General features: G+C 35.6%; 1 pseudogene; it reads right to left on the bottom strand.

Moving 5' to 3' along the window:
• Positions 1-9,264: 9,264 nt before the first annotated feature.
• On the bottom strand, positions 9,265-10,064 carry LOC119666283 (annotated as a pseudogene).
• Positions 10,065-10,202: the final 138 nt, after the last annotated feature.

Below are 10,202 nucleotides of genomic sequence, written 5' to 3'. Positions count from 1 at the left end.
TAAGGCTTTTTTGCATCACAAAAACCAATTCATTCTTGAAAGCACTTAAGGTTCTCCTCATTTACACCAGCTGATAATGTACTTCGCTTCAGTCGAACTCAATGCCAGAGCGTTTTGTTTCATACGGTCCTAGGATGCGCACAATAGATCTTTTAGGTCGGGGTGCAAAAATAGCCTATTTTTTAAAATACGGTCCTAGGATAGCGCTCCCCCACTCATTAAAAATACATACCATATCTTTCGATATTAAGCATTACTTCTCCAATCGGCTTCTACTAGCATTGTGATGTAATTTAACATTTACTATATTGACCAAATATCGTCGAATATGCTTTCAATCGACTTCCTACTTTGTTACAAAATTCCGGTTATACTATGCTCATACACTTACAGAATGTTAGAAAACGACATGTTTCCAATAGGACTGATTTGGTTTCCCTACATTTTTATCGAAGAAAATAAATAAATGATTAAAATTTTTTTAAAAGTTCACCCTTAATTGTGTTTGTCATCTTTGGTGAAAGAATTTACTGATCTGCATATCTAAAAACTCACAGTAAGTTGCCGTGAGAAACCAGACATTTTACGGAATTAGTATATTTAATAATTGAATTGTCAATCGATACAGATGGCAAGAAATCAACATTTATATTTATCCTAGCAATTGGAAAAACTGAAGTTTTGTTTTCGTTAAGAAGCATGTTATTTTGAATACCCCATACTTCTATATATGATAATCCACATTAGTCTTTTGCACAAGGTCATTAATGTGGGAAGTCCGACTAGAGAGATACACTAGTATATCATCTCATACGCATGCAATTTTGCATGCTTACTCATCGATATAAATTGAAAATTAAAATGGTCCCAGTACATAACCTTGAGTTATAAATAATAAATTCTGAGTCAGACCTAGAATACTAAAGGTATGAAACAGCTTCTTATATAATAGAGAATTTTCAACACTATCAAAAGCTTTAGAAAACTCAAGGAGATATAAATATGTTCCAAGTTTTGATCATAGCTACATCAAATTTTTGCGAGAACCTTTAGCATTGCCGTCGTGCAAATATGATCTTTTTAAATCTGGGCTGCAGAGGAGAGAGTAGTTGAAAGCAGTTAAGATGAATACGTATTTAATGACCTATTATGCTCTCATACACTTAAGAAAGTGAAAGGTGTATACTGTTTGTTTAATCTTGGCATTTTTCCAAGCTTTAGGAAAACTTGATGTAGTAAAGGAATGGTTAATAATACAAGTCAAGGGAATAATAATAAACGACAGTATAAGTTTAGTAAATTTGTAGAGAATTTCATCTATCCAGTAGCAATTAACTTAATTTTCAAGACATTATGACAAGATATTGCACTAACACAGTCAAAGCTACGTTCAGAGGGAACACTCTCAAGGTCCTTCTTCCTACCTTCTACCTTCTCTCAGTGATTATCAACCAACTGCAAACAAAAATAAGCCTGCTACAGTGGAACCACTTACAAAGCCCAAAGTAGCCACCTACGCACAAATAGCAAAAGCACCTATTCGAAATGATGACACACAAAACATAGACGCGCTCTCGAAAATCTTGTCAAAACTAGAACAACAGGAGAAGGTGTTCAAAGCATTCGATATGCGGTTGGGTGCTCTAGAGTATAATATGCAGCTTTTAGACCATGACTAATCACTTAAAACTTATTTTATGGAACGCAAATGGCCTAACTAAATACAAAAATGAACTAGAAATATTATGATAAAATTGATATTGCCTTAATCGCTGAGACTCATTTTACGAAACAATCTTATATCAACTTTAAATACTACTCCCTATACCATACCACTCACCCGGATAATTGTGCAAGGGGTGGCAGCGCTGTAATAATAAAAAATACCATCAAGCATCACTTAAATAAACAAATCAGCACGCAGGAATTTCAAGTTACATCCATTTCCGTCGAAACATTTAAACAACCTCTGACTTCAACTGCTTTGTACAGCCCACCAAGACACCAGCTAAAATGCGAAGATTATTTGACCCTTCTAAATCGTTTCCAAGGTCGCTTCATAATTGAAGACGACTTTAAAGCAAAACATACCTCATGGGGTTCAAGACCTATCACAGCAAAAGGACGAGAATTATTTAAAGTTATGCAGCGCAATAGTTGTAATTCAATTTTAACTGGTAAGCCAACGTAATGGCCGTCGGATACAAACAAAATTCCGGACTTGATTGACTTCTTTGTCTATAAAAATGTCCCTACTACTCTTTTAGCTATCACCGAAGGTTTTGACTTAAGCTCCGACCATTCACTAGTGTAGGTAATAATATCGCAAGAAGCAAAACAAATTCGAAGCTCACCAAACTTGGTGAATTTTCTCACCGACTGGAAGAACTTTCAGACGCAACTACAACTACTAATTACATACAATAACATCACTACCAACGAGCAGCTCGATGATGCAGTATTTGAGTTTACTCAACAACTTCAACAGGCAACCTAGAATAGTACATCCACGCCAAAACTTGTTTCCCAGGGGAAAAAAATCCGCGCTTTATCATGGAGTTAATTGCACGAAAGCGAAAACTACGCTAACGTTGGCAACAAACCAGATCTCCAGAAATCAAATCAAAATTTAACTTAGCAAATAAACAGCTACATTTAGAAATAAAATCATACAAAAACAACAAATTCAGCCAGCATCTACTCGGTCTCACAGCCGTTAAGAAAATTGAGTACTCTTTATGGAAGGTGGCCAAATCCTTCAAGAAAACAATAAAACACATCGCTCTGATCAGAATAAATGAAACGCAGTGTGCAAAAACAAGTCAGCAAAAGGCGAAATTGCTGAGTACCTAGAAAAGACTTTCAGCCCCAATGAAGGCCATGATGAAATGCAGACAAGCGAAAATGTGCACAACAATAAAATAAATATAACTTTCGTTACACCAAAGGAAGTTATAAACGAAATACACAAAATGAAACTCAAAAAATCACCTGGATTCGATTTAATCACGGCTGAAGTCCTGCGCCACCTGCCTGGAAATTCGCTGAGATCATCATGATACCAAAGCATGGCAAACCGCCAAACGAGGTAACCTCATACAGGCCAATATCTCTACTGCCGGTCCTGTTATCAATAAAAGAGGAAAAAAAATTGATTCCAATCCATCAGTTTGGTTTTAGGAAAAATCACTCAACAATTGACCAACTGCATAGAGTTGTTAGCACCATAGAAAACGCGATGGGAAAAAAGTATGTTGTGCCGTATTCCTCGATGTGTCACAAGTTTTCGACAAGGTATGGCATGCAGGTTTGCTTCAAAAATTGAAAATCATGCTACCTACAAAGTACTATAAAGTGCTTTTATCATACCTTGATGTCCGATATTTTACCATCAAATACGAAAACTCTTTTTCACCTTTAAAAAAGATCACCGCTGGAGTACCACAAGCAAGTATTCTTGGGCCACTATTATATCTCCTATACTTGATTGGCAGACATTCAAAACTATCTTTGCACAATAAGCTCCTCTTAGATAAACATACCCTAAAGCCAATCTGGACTTACGGCTTACAGTTCTGGGGGTGCGCCAGCAAAAAGCATGTAACGACACAGATTCGTCGTTTAATTTTTGCTGAGGTATCACTCAGTCGCGGTCCGGATCGTCGCAATAAATTTGTTTATTGACCAGTTCGAAGCTGGTAAACCAATGAGAAGAAAGTTAAAAGCCGTTTGATTTCTTTTATTTTAAAATTTATTTGTTAAAAAGTTTCGAAAATAATTTATTCTAAGCTTGACTCTACTTTTGGCCAATGACGTCAGAACATCAGAGGCGTTATAAAAATTTACTCAATGCGTTTTAGCCAAAGACGTCAGAACATCAGAGGCGTTATAAAATTCTACTCAATAAGCTCTACGGATTTATTTAGCCTTAGCATCAAAATACTATGGGCTTTTAAAAAGGGGACTTAGCGCTGGAGTAGAGGTCTACTCGCTTCGGTATGCTGGTGTTAAGTGATCTTGCATACAAAGTCTCGTCTATTTATAAGCAATTATTATTTGCACGCACAACCGCACAAGTGTAATCCCGTGTGTTTGGCTTTGATTTGTGCTGGCTGTGCGTGTGAATGTCGCTGCTGGCTTTGTTGTGCTTGCCGTGCGTGTGGATGTTCGCTGCTGGCTTTGTTGTGCTTGCCGTGCGTGTGGATGTTCGCTTCTGGCTTTGCTGTGCTTGCCGTGCGTGTGGATGTTCGCTGCTGGTTTTGTTTACCATTTTTAGGTAGACGAAATTACTGCATTATAATATTATTTTCTTTGATTTTTTACTAAAAGTTATAGGTTTATGTAGGACGGAAATTTGTACAAAATTCCGTCCTTACAAGCATATGTCTACTATTCAACGCCTGCAAAACAAGGTACTCCGAAACATTGTAAATGCGGCATTTTACGTAAGAAATATCGATCTACATCGTGATCTTCGTATGCCAACAGTATCTGAAGAGACGAAGAAATGTACAATGGCATACAAACAGCGCTTGCAATGTCACGTTAACGTAGCAGCACCTAGTCTTCTCCAGGCGAATCCTCTTCGAAGACGGTTAAAGCGGAAAACTGTAGCCGAACTTATGGAAATAAATTAGCACATACTTTATTTTTTATGTACCATATGCTTCTTTGAGCCTGTATCTTAAATAATTAATGCTTTTTTCTCTTAATTATGTAACTCCAACTAAATTGCTTGTTAATATCACCTTAATATCATACTAGTTGCAATATCATAACGCTTCTGTACAACTTTTTAAGATTCGTTAATAAAAAAAAAAACAAAAGTAAAAAATAAAAAACAGTAACCTTATTCAGATAGTATAGTCCACCAATAACTGCAGTCAGAAAATAAATGAAAGAATAAAGGCAGCAAATAAAAGCTTTGGTGGACTATATAAAGCACTAGGTTCAAATATGCTTACTAAAACGTCAAAATTAAGAATACATAAAACACTGATATCTCTAATCTTAATGTATGGTGCAGAGACTTGGACTATATAAAACTATTCGAATGCAAGATTATATGTCTAATACTTGGTTCAATTAGAGAAGAACACGGCACTTATCGGCTAAGGTTTAATGACGAATGACAAAAAGATCTAGGAGAATCAACAATAAGCAAATAAAACAATTTCAATTATTCAAAGAATAAGCATATATAGCCCAACAAAAAAATATTTCAATATGTACCGGAAGGAAGAAGAAGAAAAAAAGGGCGTCCGAATTACGCTGGATAGATTTACGCTGGATCAAACAGCGCAACAGCTTGGAAAGCAAACGACAGAGATACGTGTGAAGAATTTTCAAAGGGAGACCAAGATTCAACTAGGATCGTTGCGCCGCTAATGATGAGGATGATGATCTAACTGCACTCTCATTCCTGAGAGTGACACTTTAAGGTTACGCAGTGAAGAAGTCTTAATGATGTATTGATCTCTTAATTATATTTTAAAATTGTTGCGACGTTTCGAATTCGGCGTAGTCGCTGGTAATCGCTGGAACCCGATAAACAATTAAATAGTTGATTCTGGTTGTATATAACCGTTTTTTATTTATCTGAATTCTAAAAATCGAATTTTCTCTAATAATCTCATAATAATACAATACAATGTATTATCCACCTGTCATATACTTGGAAAACTATTTCTAAGTTTACTTAGTTTCAAAATTCACAACAATAATCGTAATTTTTTCTTTCAAAGTAGCAATAAAATACTAACTAAAAAAACACTTGAAGCAACAACAATGCTCTTAAAATATTCAGAGTTAGGTTTTACTTACAAAAAGTTTTACGCAAAGAATGCCTTTACAAGAAAGGAAACCCCGCCTACTTCGAGCGTAACGTAAAGAAATTGCTTTTGAATACTTTTTTTTTATAATATTTTGGCATATGTATTGAATACATTTGATCTTACCACGATAACATGAAATTACTCTCTTTTGGGGTTGGAGCATAATAATTTGTTGGTACTTGCTAATCATATGCTTACATTTTAGTAATATAAAAAATTGTGCGCATTTTATTTGGTTAATAATATCACATTACGTAAACAAAATATGTATTGTAACAAATAATATATGATAAAAAAATATACAAATTAATACATAAATATTTAAATCAGTTAATTTAAATCAGATTAGTTATTAATTTAATCATGTAATATATATTCAGTAAATTAATTAATTACCTGTAAGTCCAATTTCGACTTGTCATCTGACCACTCGCCAATAATAATCACTCTCAATGACTGCTGTGAAATTATGGAAAAATGTATTCTTCATAATAAAAACACTGACTGGAATAGTTACCGTCAACTAATTTCAATTGGTCTAAATACCGAAGTCAGGTTAAAAACTGAATCTGACGTAACTGAAGCAGTAGAGCATTTCAACTCTTGTGTCCAAATGTCTGCATGGGAATCAACTCCACCAATTTCTAAAAGTGTTAAGCAAGATTATCCATTTAACATTAGATACCTGATTAAAGAAAAGCGTAGGATGAGAAAACATTGGCAACAGTCGAGATTCCCTGCGGATAAAACATCTTAAACAAACTGTGTAAACTCGTTAAAGCCCTTCTTTTAAAGTATAACAATAATCGCACGTCGCTATACCTTCAAAACCTAAGTGCTTCATGTGATACAAAATATTCCCTTTGGAAAGCCATAAAAAAGAACAACAGACCGATTGTCTATCAACCACCTATACGCAAAATCGACAACTCATGGGCAAAAAGCGATATTGAAAAAGCAGAAACATTTGCGTTACATTTGGACCAGGTCTTTAAATCAAATGATAACCAAAATATGCCTGATGTCATGAAACAAAGGATTAATTTTCTACAAGAGCCTTATCAATTGGAACTTCCAATTAAAAGAGATACTATTAATGAAGTTAGAGATGTAATAACAAAGTTAAAAGTAAAAAAAGCTCCAGGATACGATTTAATCACAGGCATGGCCTTGCAGCAGCTCCCACCAAAAGGATTTGTATTTCTCACTCATCTATTTAACGCTGTGATAATAAGGGGGTTTATTCCGCCACAGTGGAAGATAGCACAAATCTCCATGATACCGAAACCAGGGAAAAGCCCAGAAGACGTCAAATCATATCGGCCAATAAGTCTACTTCCGATCCTGTCAAAAGTTATGGAAATCCTGTTTCTAAAGCGCCTTACTCCGTTTATCCAACAAAACAGACTCATACCTGACCATCAATTCGGCTTTCGCCAAAAACATAGCACAATAGAACAAATTCACAGACTTGTCAGACATATCCATAGTGCGATAGATGGTAAAAAATATTGCACTGCGGCATTTATAGATATTTCACAAGCTTTTGATCGAGTATGGCATGAGGGCCTCCTGTTCAAACTAAAACTGTATCTACCTCTAAATTTTTTCATATTTATAAAATCATACCTCTCGGCTAGGCACTTTTTCGTTAAGCATGGAAACGAAACTACAGTACTTCATGATATAGAAGCAGGAGTACCTCAAGGTAGCATAATGGGACCAATGCTTTATCTTTTATTTACTGCGGATCTTCCCTTTACCGATGAGAGTGTTATCGGTACATTTGCAGACGACACAGCTATTTTATCAGTTGACAGTGACCCAATCCGTGCTTCCACCAAACTTCAAACCTGCCTTGATAATGTTGCTCTCTGGATGATAAACTGGCGTATTAAACCGAATGAATCAAAATCTGTCCAGGTAACATTCACTACAAAACGTTCTACGTGCCCGCCGGTCTTAATAAACAATACTCAATTACCACAAGCTGTAGAAACAAAATACTTGGGCATACATCTGGATAGTAAGCTCACCTGGAAATCGCACATATTCAAAAAGCGTAAAGCCTTGGGTCTTAAATTACGAAACTTATTTTGGTTCCTCAGCCGAAATTCCAAACTGTCACTCGACAATAAGCTGCTTATATAAATCTGTACTTAAACCTATATGGAGTTATGGGGCCCAATTATGGGGTACTGCAGCAGACTCAAACCTGGCAATTATACAGCGCTTCCAATCTAAAACACTACGAATGATCACAAACGCACCTTGGTATATAACGAATGAACAGCTACATAAACAATTACATGTTCGAACAATCAAGGAAGAAATAGCAAGTATTTTAAAGAATTACGCTCAACGCTTATATATGCACCCAAACCCTCTGGTTACTCAACTGATGTCCCCTTCCAATACCTTTACAAGGCTGAGAAGAAAAACATCGCGAGACATTTTAAATATGTATATGTAGACAATACACTTTTATTTTAAATATATATGGATATGTCACTGGTCATAGTCCATACGTGCCTTTCTTTTTATATCGTAATAACCATTATTACGATTTAAATTTATATATATTACTTATTGTCATTCATTCCTGACAGATTGTAATTAAATAAATGGATTTCAAAAAAAAAAAAAAAATTAAATTAAATTAATTAATTAATAAAATAAAAATATAATAGTCACTTCCGTCTGGAAAATTTGACGTTAAATTACAACTTAGTCACAAAAATATGGTTCTCGCCAATAAATATTGGTTCTCGCCCGTGCGACCAGTGGAGTAACATTAGCATAACTTTCTCAGCATTACGTTCCTAGATTAGGTTCTATACATAAGAAAGAACAAATCATGCAACAAATAATGCCTCTACGAATAGAATTGGTTTGAAATTTAACAATTAAAAATAAAAAATATAATTAATTAATTAATTCAATTATTCTACAGCTGGTTTATGATTTCGTTCTAAATATATAAAAACAACAAGTAAAATTGTTAATAAAAACTTTCATAGCAAAAGTAACAAAACTCCAGCTAAATATGCGGAGTTAAAAAGTCAAGTACGGTTCAGTTGGATCAGTTGGTTAAGGTGCGCTGATTCTGAGCTTCATAGTTATGCGCGTATTCGTTTTAAATGTATGTGGTGAATGATACGTATTATTGCGTTACATGCATTTCTAATTGATCAGTAGCGATAAATCTGTTGATAAATAGAGATGTGGGCGCATTCGCTTTAAATGTATGTGGTGAATAATACGTACTACGAGGGCTGCTATATATATTTATGGCCTAATAATGAAAAAGCGAATATTTATCATCAAAAATTGTTTATTGTTTTTCAAAGTAATCTCCAACTTGATTTATATCCTTTTCATGCGCTCAAACCAATTGTCGAAGCACTTTTTCCACTCCGATTGAGACACCTCCAAAACATGGTTTTTGAACGCTTCAACAGCATCTTCTGGCGACGAAAATCGTTGACCACGCATGTGTGACAGCTCGCGTTGCCATGGTGAATAATGACTCGTCTTCTCTTGTTCGTTTTTTGAATTTCTCCGAAGACTTCAGGCAAACAAATTGTGGTGTACTACTCAGAAGTGACCGCCCTTCGTTGCTTAAGCGGAAACGACCATTATTTTCAAACTGCTTCTTCTACGGACAACTTTCGTTGGATTTGGCTCGTCTTCGAAGACCCACACGGTCGATTGTTGTTTTGTTTCGGGCTCATACGCATAGATTAAGAATTCGTCACCTGTGACGATCTTATAAACGTCTTTTGAAGCACCGCGAACGTAATTTTTCAACATTTCGACACGATCGACACGAGCCTTTTTTTGAGCGATTGTCGAATTATGCGAGATCCAACGAGAACAAACCTTTTTTACGGCCAGGTTTTCATGCAATTTTGAATGTATGCTGGTGGGAGAAATGCCCAAGGATGCCTCTATCTCACGGTATGTCACATGACGATCTTGCATTATCAGTTCACACACGGCATCAATGTTCTCTGGCACAACCACCGCTTTTGGACGACCTTTACGGAATTCGTCGTTGAGTGAGCGTCGGTTACAATTGAATTCATTAAACCAGTTTTTCACAGTGCTATAGGATGGTGCCTCACCGTCATACAAAGATCTAAGTTCATCAATGCACTCTAGTCGTGATAATCCACGTTAAAAGTTATGAAAAATGATCACACGAAAATGTTCACGTGTTAGTTCCATTTTTTGGTTGAGATGAATTTTTTAATTCTCTGTAAATAAAATAATTGTCAATTAAATGACAACACGTTCTGAGTGATGTTATGCTAAAAAATGTCAACCTTTCCAATGGAAATGTCAGATTGCACCTGGTAACACTTA

This window comes from Teleopsis dalmanni, chromosome 1 (assembly GCF_002237135.1).
Source record: "Teleopsis dalmanni isolate 2A chromosome 1, ASM223713v2, whole genome shotgun sequence".
In the NCBI taxonomy this organism is placed as follows: Eukaryota; Metazoa; Arthropoda; class Insecta; order Diptera; family Diopsidae; genus Teleopsis; species Teleopsis dalmanni.
Note: the sequence above shows the minus strand (reverse complement) of the source record. Positions and strands in the feature narration are given on the sequence as shown.